At 36.4% G+C, this 12,185-nt stretch overlaps 1 long non-coding RNA gene across 1 annotated transcript; it reads left to right on the forward strand.

Annotated features, from left to right (window-relative positions):
* The first annotated feature begins 3,542 nt into the window (after nt 1-3,542).
* LOC113981451 lies at nt 3,543-11,014 on the forward strand. The gene is made up of 3 exons (XR_003538421.1): nt 3,543-3,744; nt 6,327-6,417; nt 10,943-11,014. It is a non-coding gene; the product is annotated as an uncharacterized LOC113981451 (long non-coding RNA).
* The last annotated feature ends 1,171 nt before the right edge of the window (nt 11,015-12,185 follow it).

Here is a 12,185-nt window from a genome sequence, read left to right on the forward strand (position 1 = left end):
TACCAGTTGTGAGTTCCTGGTGCAGCTTGCAAGTAGCTGACAGCACACCAGCCCTCCTGCCCTGAAAGACATCTAGGGCAGATAGAACCCAGAGTCATGGACTAAATGAACTCAACAGACATTTTGGAGGATGACCACTGACTATGGCAATGATACCTCTCCTTGCGTATATATAAATATAGAGAGACAGAGAGACATAGTTGGAAGGTGTAGGATCTGGGCATGATGTAGATGGTACAGAATAAAGGATGGATAATGTCCTGGATCTGGTCAGGACTGGGTTAATTTTTACAGTAGCCAAGAGGGGGCATTGCTGGGACTTAGATGTTATTCTATACCATCTCATGTCATTTTCTGTGGACAGGGAAAGGAGACCCTTCAAGGTTGGGTAGTGTGGCAGACAGAGTGGTAGGGTATTGTCAGAGGTGAGAATCACAGAATATTTTAAGTTGGAAGGCACTTATAAAGATCATTGAGTCCAACTCTTAAGCAAATGGTCCATACAGAATTCACACGTGAATCATTCGTTTCTTGTGCACTTTTTTATTAGTATTATTGCTGTTACTCTTCCTTTTCTTATCTCATTGCTGTTTCCAGTAAATTGTCCTTTTCTCAACACATGGTCTTTATTTTTTGTGCCTCTAATTTTCCTCTCCATCCTGCTGCAGGGGGAGAGGAGAGTGAGCAAGCACTGTGTGGTTTGGAGTGGTTTCAGTGGGAACTGTGAATTGAAAAATTCAATTCCTTAACCATGACAACTATCTATGTATTTTTTAATCCTACCTCTTCTCTCAGGCATGCTCAATAAGGTTTAGAAAATTTTACAAGCCAAAACCTGGAGAAGATAAATGAATGTAGTTTAGGCTTAAAAATCAAATGTAGTTTAGAAATAAAATGTAATCCCAATTACCTTATGCAGGGTGTCCATACAGACATGCACATAAACCCATGCATATACATACATCCATATGAACAAAACTACATGGAAAATCTTTTGAACTTTGTAGAAGAAGCAGCTGTGTACTTGCATTTGTCAAAGTCCCCAGCTGTGCCTTCTGCATAAGATCATGCAATGTTGTCTTCAGATTGTCAGTAGAACGTATTAATTTTGCACCATTTTCTGTTCCCTTTACACTCTTTGTCATGAAAATGAGCATGTATAATGAAGAGAGCATGAGAGGCATTAACATTCGATGATAACTCACTTCACTGTCAAAAATAGTGGTCACACAATGGAAGTGGCATGTTTATCCACTCTCAAGGCCAACATAGGCATGAAGACTTAAAAATGACATGGCACTACTATATTGTATTTTTTTGGGAAGGATTATATCTTATGCAAATGCAAAATCCCCATTATGACTGACAAAAGCAAAAAAATATTTTTAGCAAACTGCCAATGTAACAAAATGGGTTTGAAATTCATGTTTCCTTTCCAAAATTTCAGGAATTACAAAATTTTTTTTTGTCTTGAAATGACCTTGTCCGTATAGGACTGTCAGAATCATTGAAGGAACCTTTGTGGCTGGAATACAAGCCTCTTTGAAAACTGATTTCAATTCCCTTTTGTGACAAGTAACTTCTATCACAGTATTTGAACAACATCCCATTTTGTTGTTGTTTCTGAAACCCAGTCTTCTACGTGCCATCCTCTAAACCACAGGATATTTTACATCTAGACAGTTAGGACTGGAATGAAAAAAAAAAGGCTGAGCAACGCAAACACGAGCATTATTTGGCCATCTGAATTCAGCTACATAATTTTCAGCTGATTTTGCATGGTTGAACATGTAAATCACCCACCCTGACTTCTGCCAACTGCTCCAGTGGCAGCTGCTCCACCTGGCCTGCAGACCAGCACTTTCTCCTGTTCCCAAGCACAAGAGGGGTAGAAGTTTCCTCCAACCCACTCTCTGAGCTTCTGAAGAGCCAAAAGACAACCCCAGTGTGCCAACAATGCAACTGGATCATGCAGCTAGGAAATTTAACATCATTTTCTGATGATGCTATGCAGTAAAAAAACCCACCCACCCAACCAACCAAAAGACCAAATCAACCAACCAAAAAAACAAAACAAAACCAAAGCAAAACAAAACCACCCAAATGCAAGACACCTTTTTTTTTTCTGCAGGATCCATTCCCAGATTTCTGTCATAGGCTCCAGTTTCTCCTCACTCATCTGGATCTAACTCAGGACTTTGCTTAAGAAAAGATGAACTGGTAGCTCTCTACCACTTAATCTGTTCCCAGATCTTCAAGGATAGACTACTGGCTTGCTCTCCATTCACAAGATGGCCATGAGGGCAGCTTAATCACTCTGCTTTTGAAGGTTCAGATTATAGGAAAATAAGACACTATCTATCGTGCAGCAGTAGGAATAAAAAAATCCTGTAATAGTAAGACATAGATGCCTCAGGGCTTGTGCTGGCAGAAAATTCAATCAAAAATAAGCTTGAAGAAATTAGATATATATTTCTTCATGGTCTATGCTCCTGGGCAGAGAATCAGTGATTTCCAGTATATTATCACACTGGCAAATGCCCACATACCACATGTCTCTCTGTCCTTTGGAGATACCATGTTCTTCTACTGATCCTCTCCCCCTCTTTGGCTGGAAACACAAGGTAAGAGGGGAAAACACTACCAAGAAGGATCTCCTGAACCATCAGATCCACCACCCACCTCAAGAGTTCATAACATATAACATTTTCATATGGTGAACAAATGCCAAATTCCTGAGTTAGAAAGGGCAAGAATATCAGTAAAAAAATTATCTGTCTTCTGGTAGAACAGCATTGTCAAGATCATTACTCACACAGTAAGTGGGTTTTATCAACAACTCACAGAAAATCTGTCTTATGATACCCAACTTGATTACCTTTCCCTAGATAATCATTATGCTTCCACTGTATTTTTTCTGCTGTTCTAGGAAGTTCAGAATTATTCTGAAAAAGAAGAAGATTACTCTCTTCCTTAGTTTGTATTTAACTAAGACCCATCTAAAGCCCTGATTCTTCACAGAAACCCTGTGTGCATACTGCAGTGTGCACAGAAGTATTTTGGGTTTTGGCAGACGTGCAGTATTTAGGTTTGGGCCAAACATGAGAGCATCCAGAAAGGGAATCTTTTCATTCTCACCTCCTGAGTAGAAGCAACATTAACCACTTGTGCCATAGAAAGTTTAGGTATTTTCAGCAAACTTTCTGTACCTGGAAGTCCAAAACAACAACTATTACACGATATCAACTTAGTCCTCTGTCAGTACTGTCAATATTACTTATGCAGCTGAACTGAGTGAATCATCAGATGACTCAATCTCCAAAGCACCATTATAACAGTAAATAAATAAAATCCTTCCCTCACACCAAGGAATTGCATTCATACACACAGCCTTACTGAAAATCCTGATTGAGAGCAATTTGAAAAGAAATAAATGCAATTTGAATTTTTGAAAAACTCATCAGCACTGCTATAGTTCCCATGAATAAACAGATCTGATTTGTTAAATCTCTTTAACCTTCAAAGATGATTAGGGAGTCATTTTTATTGTTGCTGCTGTTGCACAAATGGATAGATATATTTCCCAGCAAGTTTTGGAGACAGGCTGGTAGCAGGTACAATTAATTCAGTACATATCATTTACTGCATCCTCGCTTCTTTCACAGAAATCCTTGCCAACTGATCCCAGGCAGAAGATTGGCTTTGGTTCTGTAAGCAGCTGCTCATCTTCCCACTTTACTGGAGGTAAGATGTCACAGTAAAGCAGCTGCCGAAAGAGTGGGAGGGAGACACCAATGAGCAGCAACAATTGTGTTGATGAAAAAAAATAAAAGGAAGGAGAAAAATGCAAGAGTGGCAATCTCACTTTCTTCAAACAGATTGGGCTATACTACAACTTACTTACCTCAAAAGAAACTGTGTGACCACAAGTCAACCTTGGAATATGTGAACTCTTGGAAACTTACACAACTCAAAAAGTCAACATAAAATAAATCTATTAATAATATATTATTCTCCTGATAATGAGTTCTGTGATCAAATTTGACATACTCAGAGATCTGAGGTTTCTGAAGAATCAGTGCAGATTTAATCTTATCTGATTCTGCCTTAAATGCATTAAGCCTGGCTTGCAAGAGATAATAATTATTTTTGTCAACATCAATATAAGTAAGAGTTCTGGGGCCCAACCTCAAAGAAAATAGGAGTGGGGAGAAATCAGAAAAAAAACTTGGAATCCTGGAAGTCAAGGAATAAGTAAAAAAAATTTAATAAAAATCTTTGTTGTAGCAATAATCTGTTGAAATCAATGGTACTCTGCTTAGATGTAAAGATCTGCTCTCATAATTTTCCTTGCATAATCAGGCGTGACTCAAATATGTCAAGGTAAATTGCCAGTTATCACATGTAATTAATTGTTTTTGAGAATATTTTTTAAGCTGCGGATTTTTAAAATATGGTCAGATCCTGAATTATGTTACAGGATATTATAGGAGAGTTACACTGCACTTTGGTAAAACACTTCAGAGTACTGCAGAATACTCAATGTGCTATTTCAGAAATAAAAGAAAGAACCTCACCAAAATGTGCATAATGCCAAACACTCATGGAAGACATCACACAATCTCAACACTTTAAAAACTGTGAAATTGGCTGAGGGATTTTTTTTTAATGTAAAAGCTGTACTGCTCTTCTAATAACATGAACTCAAGAAAGAGGACTTTTAAGAAAATTCCCAGGTTTTTCAAATGCTCGTAATACCAAGCAGCTAACAAACCCATTGCGCATTTGCATAAGTTTTTGGTATTCAGGCAGGAGGGTGTATATTTCTGCAGTGAAATAAGTCAGTGTAAACAAACAACTGTTCTAAAAGTGAAAATTAAATTTAAAATGTGATCCAAGACATGAAATCATAGAAATCACATGAAATCACACGAAACATAGAAACATGGGACATTTAATGAACAATGAATATACAATGAACATTGTATACATGTACAGGTTAGTATATACAATGATGGCCACAGTCTCAGTACCCTGATTCTTGACTTGTTTATAGGATAATTAAAAAATTATTAAAACACAGATTAGTACATAGATTTAAATTTTATTCCTCTTCTTTCATGCTGCAGAGATCGTGGGTTTTCATACTTCTCCACTCTTTTTGGCCTTGCCTGTTTATTGTCCTTTTTTATCCCAATTATAACTATAATTTTGGTTATTTGTTACCTGAGGTAGATTTAATTAAACTCATGATTTTCTAGTTTAAAAGAAGTCCACAGTATCTATAAAGACTAGAAGAAACAACACACCCACCAAATCTAAACTGGCACAACTAGGTGGCATGCATATGTGTGGTATGTACATTTTCATCAGAATGTTTATCTCTTCTTACTACCTGATTCTTTTTGCCACAAGCTTAACCTACTTTTCTGTTTTCCCCCTCTGCATTTTTATAGCACATTTAAGTACTTTTTCCTTTTCATTTTGTTTCTTGTTTTTAGTCTTAAGAAACGTTCAGACCCCATGTAAATACTTCATTATCAACGTTATGTCAATTGAAAAATACATAAAAGACAGAATGTGTAGGTCTGGATATCAAATAAACAATGTTCAAATGAGTTCAAAAATAGCCTACATTTTTTCATTATTAATCTGAGCTACTTTATCCTCCAACCACTCTTAAGCTTTGCCACAACCCAACAAAATACTAAAAGGAAGAACTTCCATCTCCTCATTTAGCAATGGAAAACCCACTAAATTTCTGAGGCAATAACTCTTGATATGCAAAAGTTAATTAGTATGTACATATTGGTCATAGTGGTCTATAGCTAGCCATACTGAACAAAGAAAACATTTGCCACATTCTTTTCCCCTGCTATGTCATTTTACAGAGGAAGCCTAATTACAGCTGATTTTCTAAAGCTGACATGCAAATACCACAGCAGAATTGTGAACAAAACTCAGATTTCCCAGCCCTCACTTTCATTCTTCCATAAACTCCTGTTTTCCTTGATCTCCACTTCCTCCCCTCATTGCTTGAGTGTGCAGTTGGATTAACTGATCCTACCATGACCATGCTAGGTTGGCTTTCCTTTTGAAAGGAAACAGGTGTCAGAAAACACGCGAACTTCAGCAGCAAACACAAATCTGGATACTTCCAGGCCAAGTTTTCATTCCCTTCCATGTATTGGCCCCTGGACATTACTGACTCAGCTGTGTGAGGCCTCTCAGCAAATCACATTGATGAAATAACCACAAATTATCTCTCAAAAAATATGTACTTTGTTTTACCTGGCTTATTTCAATGATTTGATTTCTAATATGAGGTCATCAATGTGGTAGAGGAACATACACAAATGATGAGGGAGCAACAAGGTCCTTCACCAAACTTGCTACAGAAGGTCACAAAAATTACAGGTATGCTATTCAACACCCTGAAGAGCTTTCCCTCTCATAGCTTTGCTGCTACATCTGGTCCCAAAGAATAATTTTCTGCTTTTATTGCTCATTGGTGACATCAGATATTTGTCAGGCAGACAAATTGGTCTTCTTTCATTTACTTTCACAGAAAAAGCAAATACTTTAAGACTAGCCAACTCCTTGAACTTTGTTGCACACAAATCACAATGAATATAAAAAATAAGCTGGAAAACAGAAGCTTCTAGTCCCAGTACTTGTTTTAGCACCTCCTAGTCTCAGCTGAACCAACTCTGTAGGAACCAACAGAGGGAAAAGGAAAACAAATAGTCTTGCCTGAACAAGAAGCTCACATTTCATACAAAAAGGGAAGAAACGAAACAAAACAAAACAAAACAAAAACAGAAAAGTCAACAGACTTTTTGAACTCCCAAGAGGATTCAAAGATAGTTTGATTTAAAATATTAGATAGCATGGAGCTTAATAATTTACCAGATTCCCAGTAACTAACTGATATCTATTCATAAGTGCTTTGTTTGAGTTCTTGGTCTTGGCAGATATTTGGCAAGGAGTATGTGATTTGAATTACATTTTATGAGGAAAGTCTGAATTCATGGAAATTTATTACCCATGCCACTGTGTGATAAACAATAGTTTAGCAGTATTTGTTGCTCCTGCCACTAATTTTACTTTTCCTCAAACCTTGCTGTACATAAATTGATGACAAAACTAGAACATTTTCTACTATCAAAATATCACATTATGTACTACGGAACAGAAAAACTCAGCAAGCAACCAAAACCATCAAACCTCAATATGAATTAAAAAAACCCCTCATTGTTTGACATGAAATTTGTAGTGGAAACATTATCAGACATTGTGGTGAGAATATTTAAACAGGAACTGCCACATGCCCATGTAAAATACAATTCAGTAACTAATTAATTCTTCCCATTTTTACTTCTACCATCAGCATAATGGAACTAAAGGCCTGTTCAACAGCTGAGTGTCTAACAAGTGTAACTGATGGAAATACAGCCTTGGAGGTCTACAAGGGCTGTTGAATCTGAAACTACGAAAATGTTAAAAGCCTAAGCTAATGATTAGATCACTGAGAAATAGTTCCTAGGTCAACAAAGCTGAAGTTGTTCAAACAGCCACTGGGACATTTCCCTTCCCCCCAGTGTGCAAAAAGGAAGCAAAAAACAAAGGAAGTTAGATCAATGGGCTACTGTAGCACATTACTACTCTTGCATATGGAAAACCCAAGCTGGCAAATACCAGGTCACAGTATTTTACCCTGCTTGGCTGTTAAACAATGAACATTGAGACCATTTTTACTGTAAAACAGAGAAAAGGAGAAAAAAAAATTTATAAAAACAGATACTATGTATTAATCTACAGAGAAAATGGAAAATCTGAAGGAATTTGCTCTAATAATCCATTATATCTGATGATTTTATCATTGTTTTAGGATATGCATTTGAAATTAGTACAGCTGAGCGAAGCATCTTTTCTCCTGTGTGCTCCAGAACTGCTGGGTTGTTTTTGAATGAATTCAGAGTGCACAAGAAATTTCTGATTGACAGTTCAGAAGAATATATTCATCTACAGACCAGACAGAGCCTAGACAGCAACAATGAATGCTGGCCCCCACCTCAACCCTAACCTTTAGGGTCAGGTGAGGAGCAGGTTGTTCTATGTTAGGGTCAAGTTTCATCATCTAAGAATGTTTTTATTGATTGATTCTTTTGCTTTGTTTATTTATTTTTTTTAAGTAACTCTGTTACTCCAGAAAAACAAGTAATATATTACTGAGAGACTGAGGATTTGTCTGAGTTAGCGTAAAGCAGTGGTTCTTCCCCTTTTCAAAGTAGGTTTTTTGGGGTGTTTCTTCTTCCTTTCAGTTGAATTTAGCTCCTAAGTGTAACCCTGACAAGATTAAGTTCAGGTAGAAACTTTTGATTGTGAAGAAATTGCCAATAACAATTATTGCTGCTACTGCAGCTCCTATGAAAGACTGAAGACTATATCTTAAAAGAGTAATTAATGTGTGATAATTGTGCTTCATTATAAAATAAAGACATTTGAAACTGCGAAGACTGCTGTACTGTAACTTTCCAACTATTGCCATTAGACATATTTGTGATAACTTGATTCTTAAAGCAACTTGAGATTTGATTTTTTTTTTCAATTTGCAAATTTATCATCTGCAACTGATCAGAGAATACCACTGCACTGGAAACACATATGTAGAAAATTAAATTCTATTCAATGGGAAAAGTGGTCTCCAGGAATTACAATGCTTCACATTATGTTACATACCCTCACATTGAATTAATTGCCATAATTTTTTTCTCAGCACTGGAGAAAATATAATTTTATCCAGTTTCTTAGACTACTTTAAAAATAATCTAAATCCTTGGTATCCTTGTAACATCATCCTAACTCACTCTACACCAGAAGTTCTTGCTTCAACATAAACTAGAGCACAAGTGAGAAAATTGTGAGGCACTGGATAAAAGAGGAAAGTTGCACTGTAAACATTAAAGGGAGTAATAATGGAAAATATTTTCTTGTTTGTTCACAAGTTCAGTGACAGAAAGGTGGACAGAGCTAGTAGACTATTGCTTTGAATCTTAGTTCAAAGCAAATATATTTAGCACTTAAACTGGATTTATAAAAGTGTTTATAATTGTCAGGGTTCCAGCCAGGACAGGGTTAATTTTTTGCAGTAGCCAGAAGGGGCATGGTTGGGACACAGAGGTTATTCTATACATCTCACATCATTGCTAGATGTGAGGGGTGAAGGGACTCTCTTGTGGGAGAAGGGATTCCTTCCAGCCAAGAAAAGGTGGCAGAGGGAACCATCCATATTGTCTATTGTCTGGGGTTTTCAGTGTGAACCGTTCTTTTCTTATACCCTGTGGTATTAGTATTGTTGCTGTTACTGTTTGTTTTCTTATCTCATTGCTGTTTCCAGGAAATTGTTCTCATTTCAACCAGTGATCTTTGGCTTTTGTGCCTCCAGTTCCCCTTTCCATCCTGCCACAGAGGGCGAGGTAGGGGGTGGGGGGAGTGGGGGAGTGAGAAAGCAGTGTATGGTTTGGAGAGTCTTGGTGGGGGCACTGAGTTGGGGAGTACTATTCTTAAACCAAACAATAATATAGCACTCACTACTACAAACTGTTAGGGACCTGTTTCCCTCCCTCTAACCTAAGAACAATGCAAAGAAAAACACAAGAAAATCAACTTCTGTAAAGTATTTCTTCAGTGTATTTGTGTGGATTAAGTCAAGACTATTTATTTTTGTCCTCCTTCCCCCCTCACTTTTTGGACAATGTTAGCAAACAGCAGTTGGAAGACCTAAAGGGACATCCTTATGTCTATATGGAGAATATGTTGCAATCATTGAAAATTTTATCACTGAATGCATTAAGGGGTGAATGAAGGATATTTTATGTCGCAGTTTAGATTCCTAAATCAGAAAGTCTCACAAATTGAGTCAGTTCAGATTTTCTTTTAATTGCTTAGCTGTAACTGATTCCACGGCTTCCTCAGGCATAACCATTTTTTAGTGTAAAATTTTCAAATGGGAGAAGCTGAAACCTGCCTGAATGTATTGTGGATTTCCAGACGCATGATGTCTTATCTGTGGTAGATGACTGCCAGACATTTCAACAGTATGTGCTCAGGTGAACTGCTCAGCACCGGTATATCAAATTTGCTTTTGCCAGGGAATACTGAATTTTGATGCACAAGCACTGCACAGGTTGTGTATATAATCATGATACACTGCACTGAAAACCTTGTCTTTATAAATACATCCAATGTTTCCTCAAAGTATTGAAATGCCAACACTTCATAAGATATATGTGTGCTGTCCAAATACAATGGAATCATCAGATCTCTCTGAAAATTCTTACCAGTGAGATTCACACCCTGAATGAGGAGTTTAGAGCCATATGATGTTTACTCCGTCAGTAGTTCTCCAAATATCTCTGTGCTCATTTATAACCTATTCATACGAGTCGTTATTTTTATTGGCAGTTATAAACGTATGTGTTTCAAAAAAAGCTTCGGCTAGAATTAAGATGGGCATCCAATGTTGTCACTTTTCAGGGTCTGTGAAAATTTTTTGCAATGGTTTTTAGGTATCATACCTTCAAACTAAATTAAGATAATTTCAAAAACAAGAGGAACACTTGGGAAACATGACAGTACATGACAGTGTGTGGCTGCTGTTGTTATTTAGAAGCACACTAGAAAAAAGTACTCAATAATGAGCAGTCTTAGATTTCCACAGTAGGGTAGATGAAGTAATCCACATTTGCTTTATTGTCCTCTTCATATCAACCTATGAAGCTCTGTGCAGCTGGAATGAAAAAGTCGGATTACTCTTTGGGTCCTTATAGGTCTTCACTGTCTGAAAAAGCAACAAACTAAAATTGCATTATATTTTTTAAAATTATGTGTAAATGCACATAATGATACTAACCAAGGTTGTCATAAATGTATGGCACAGACTCAAGCTGTCATGAAGGATGAGCTGAAAAAATGATCGTCATGATCCAAAGTAAAGAAAGGGGCTGAAGATCTTGTTACAACTTCCAGTGTATACCATTGGCACAGTTGATGCACTAAAAAAGATTCTGAAGGTCAATAGTTTTTCATCCTTCCAAATTATAGATTAGACAATAAATTACCCAGTAACACAAATAGTAGGAAAACATTGTTTCTGTACAGAGTCCATGAAACAAATAAAAATTTTCTGTGTCACTTCAAAACCAGTATGATATATAATTGCAAAATTTTAGGACTTTTTTAAGGTCAAGTGTAAACACAACTGCAGAGAGCACCTAATTTTGATATTACTTTTTGATACAAGATAAAAGAATTCAGATTTTAATATAGTAATTTGACCTCTCACACTGTTGCAAACTAGCATGTATATGGCAAAAAAACTCAACTTGTTTTCAGAAATATATATCTGAGGTGTTTGAAAAACATGCATTTTGTGTTTGGTATTGAAATTAAAAATTCAAGAGTTGATTGTAAGGTGAAATGCTATGCTTACATTCAAGTTCATTAGGAAGACAATATTAAATATCTCCTTAATGATAAAAATGACTTTTCTAGATTTCTAGATCATTTTCTAATAGTCTATGACTAATTCTGAAATTTACCATTTTACCATGACTAATGCGTGAAATCTGTCATCTTTCTTCATGATTTAAACAAGGTCCTAATAAGAAGAACAGAAAGTTGATAATATTACTTGAATAGTAATTTGTATTTTACTTGCTCATATTTTTAGGAGAGAGAAGAGATATTTGTCGTTATACTTTCTTAGAGCCATTGGTGTACCTTTGATATCATCACTGGATGATAACATGACCGACCATATCCTTGTTTGTTACTCAAAAATTATATCAATTGATGAAATGCTGTTACAAAGGAAACAATCAAATGCCCTCTGGAAGGGGACGGCTATTGAGTTCCTTAGCTTCCCATAATTAGGTTGTTAATAGACAAAGTCTTCCACAAAAGCAAGAAATTTTACATAATCTAGTTAGTTATACCTATTACTAAGAAGGAACTATTTATTTCCAAACTTCTACGTTATGTTGGAAATCCTTAAAAGTAGGAATTTAGATCAGTTCTTCTACACATATTTCTTGTAAGCACAGGTTGCACAGGGCAGAGAAAGTAGCAAATTCAATTTGAAAACAACCTTGAAACTACCTGAGCTATCAGAAGCCCTTGTG

The sequence above is a fragment of the Neopelma chrysocephalum genome, unplaced genomic scaffold, assembly GCF_003984885.1.
Source record: "Neopelma chrysocephalum unplaced genomic scaffold, ASM398488v2 Primary Assembly neopelma1_96547, whole genome shotgun sequence".
Taxonomy (NCBI): Eukaryota; Metazoa; Chordata; class Aves; order Passeriformes; family Pipridae; genus Neopelma; species Neopelma chrysocephalum.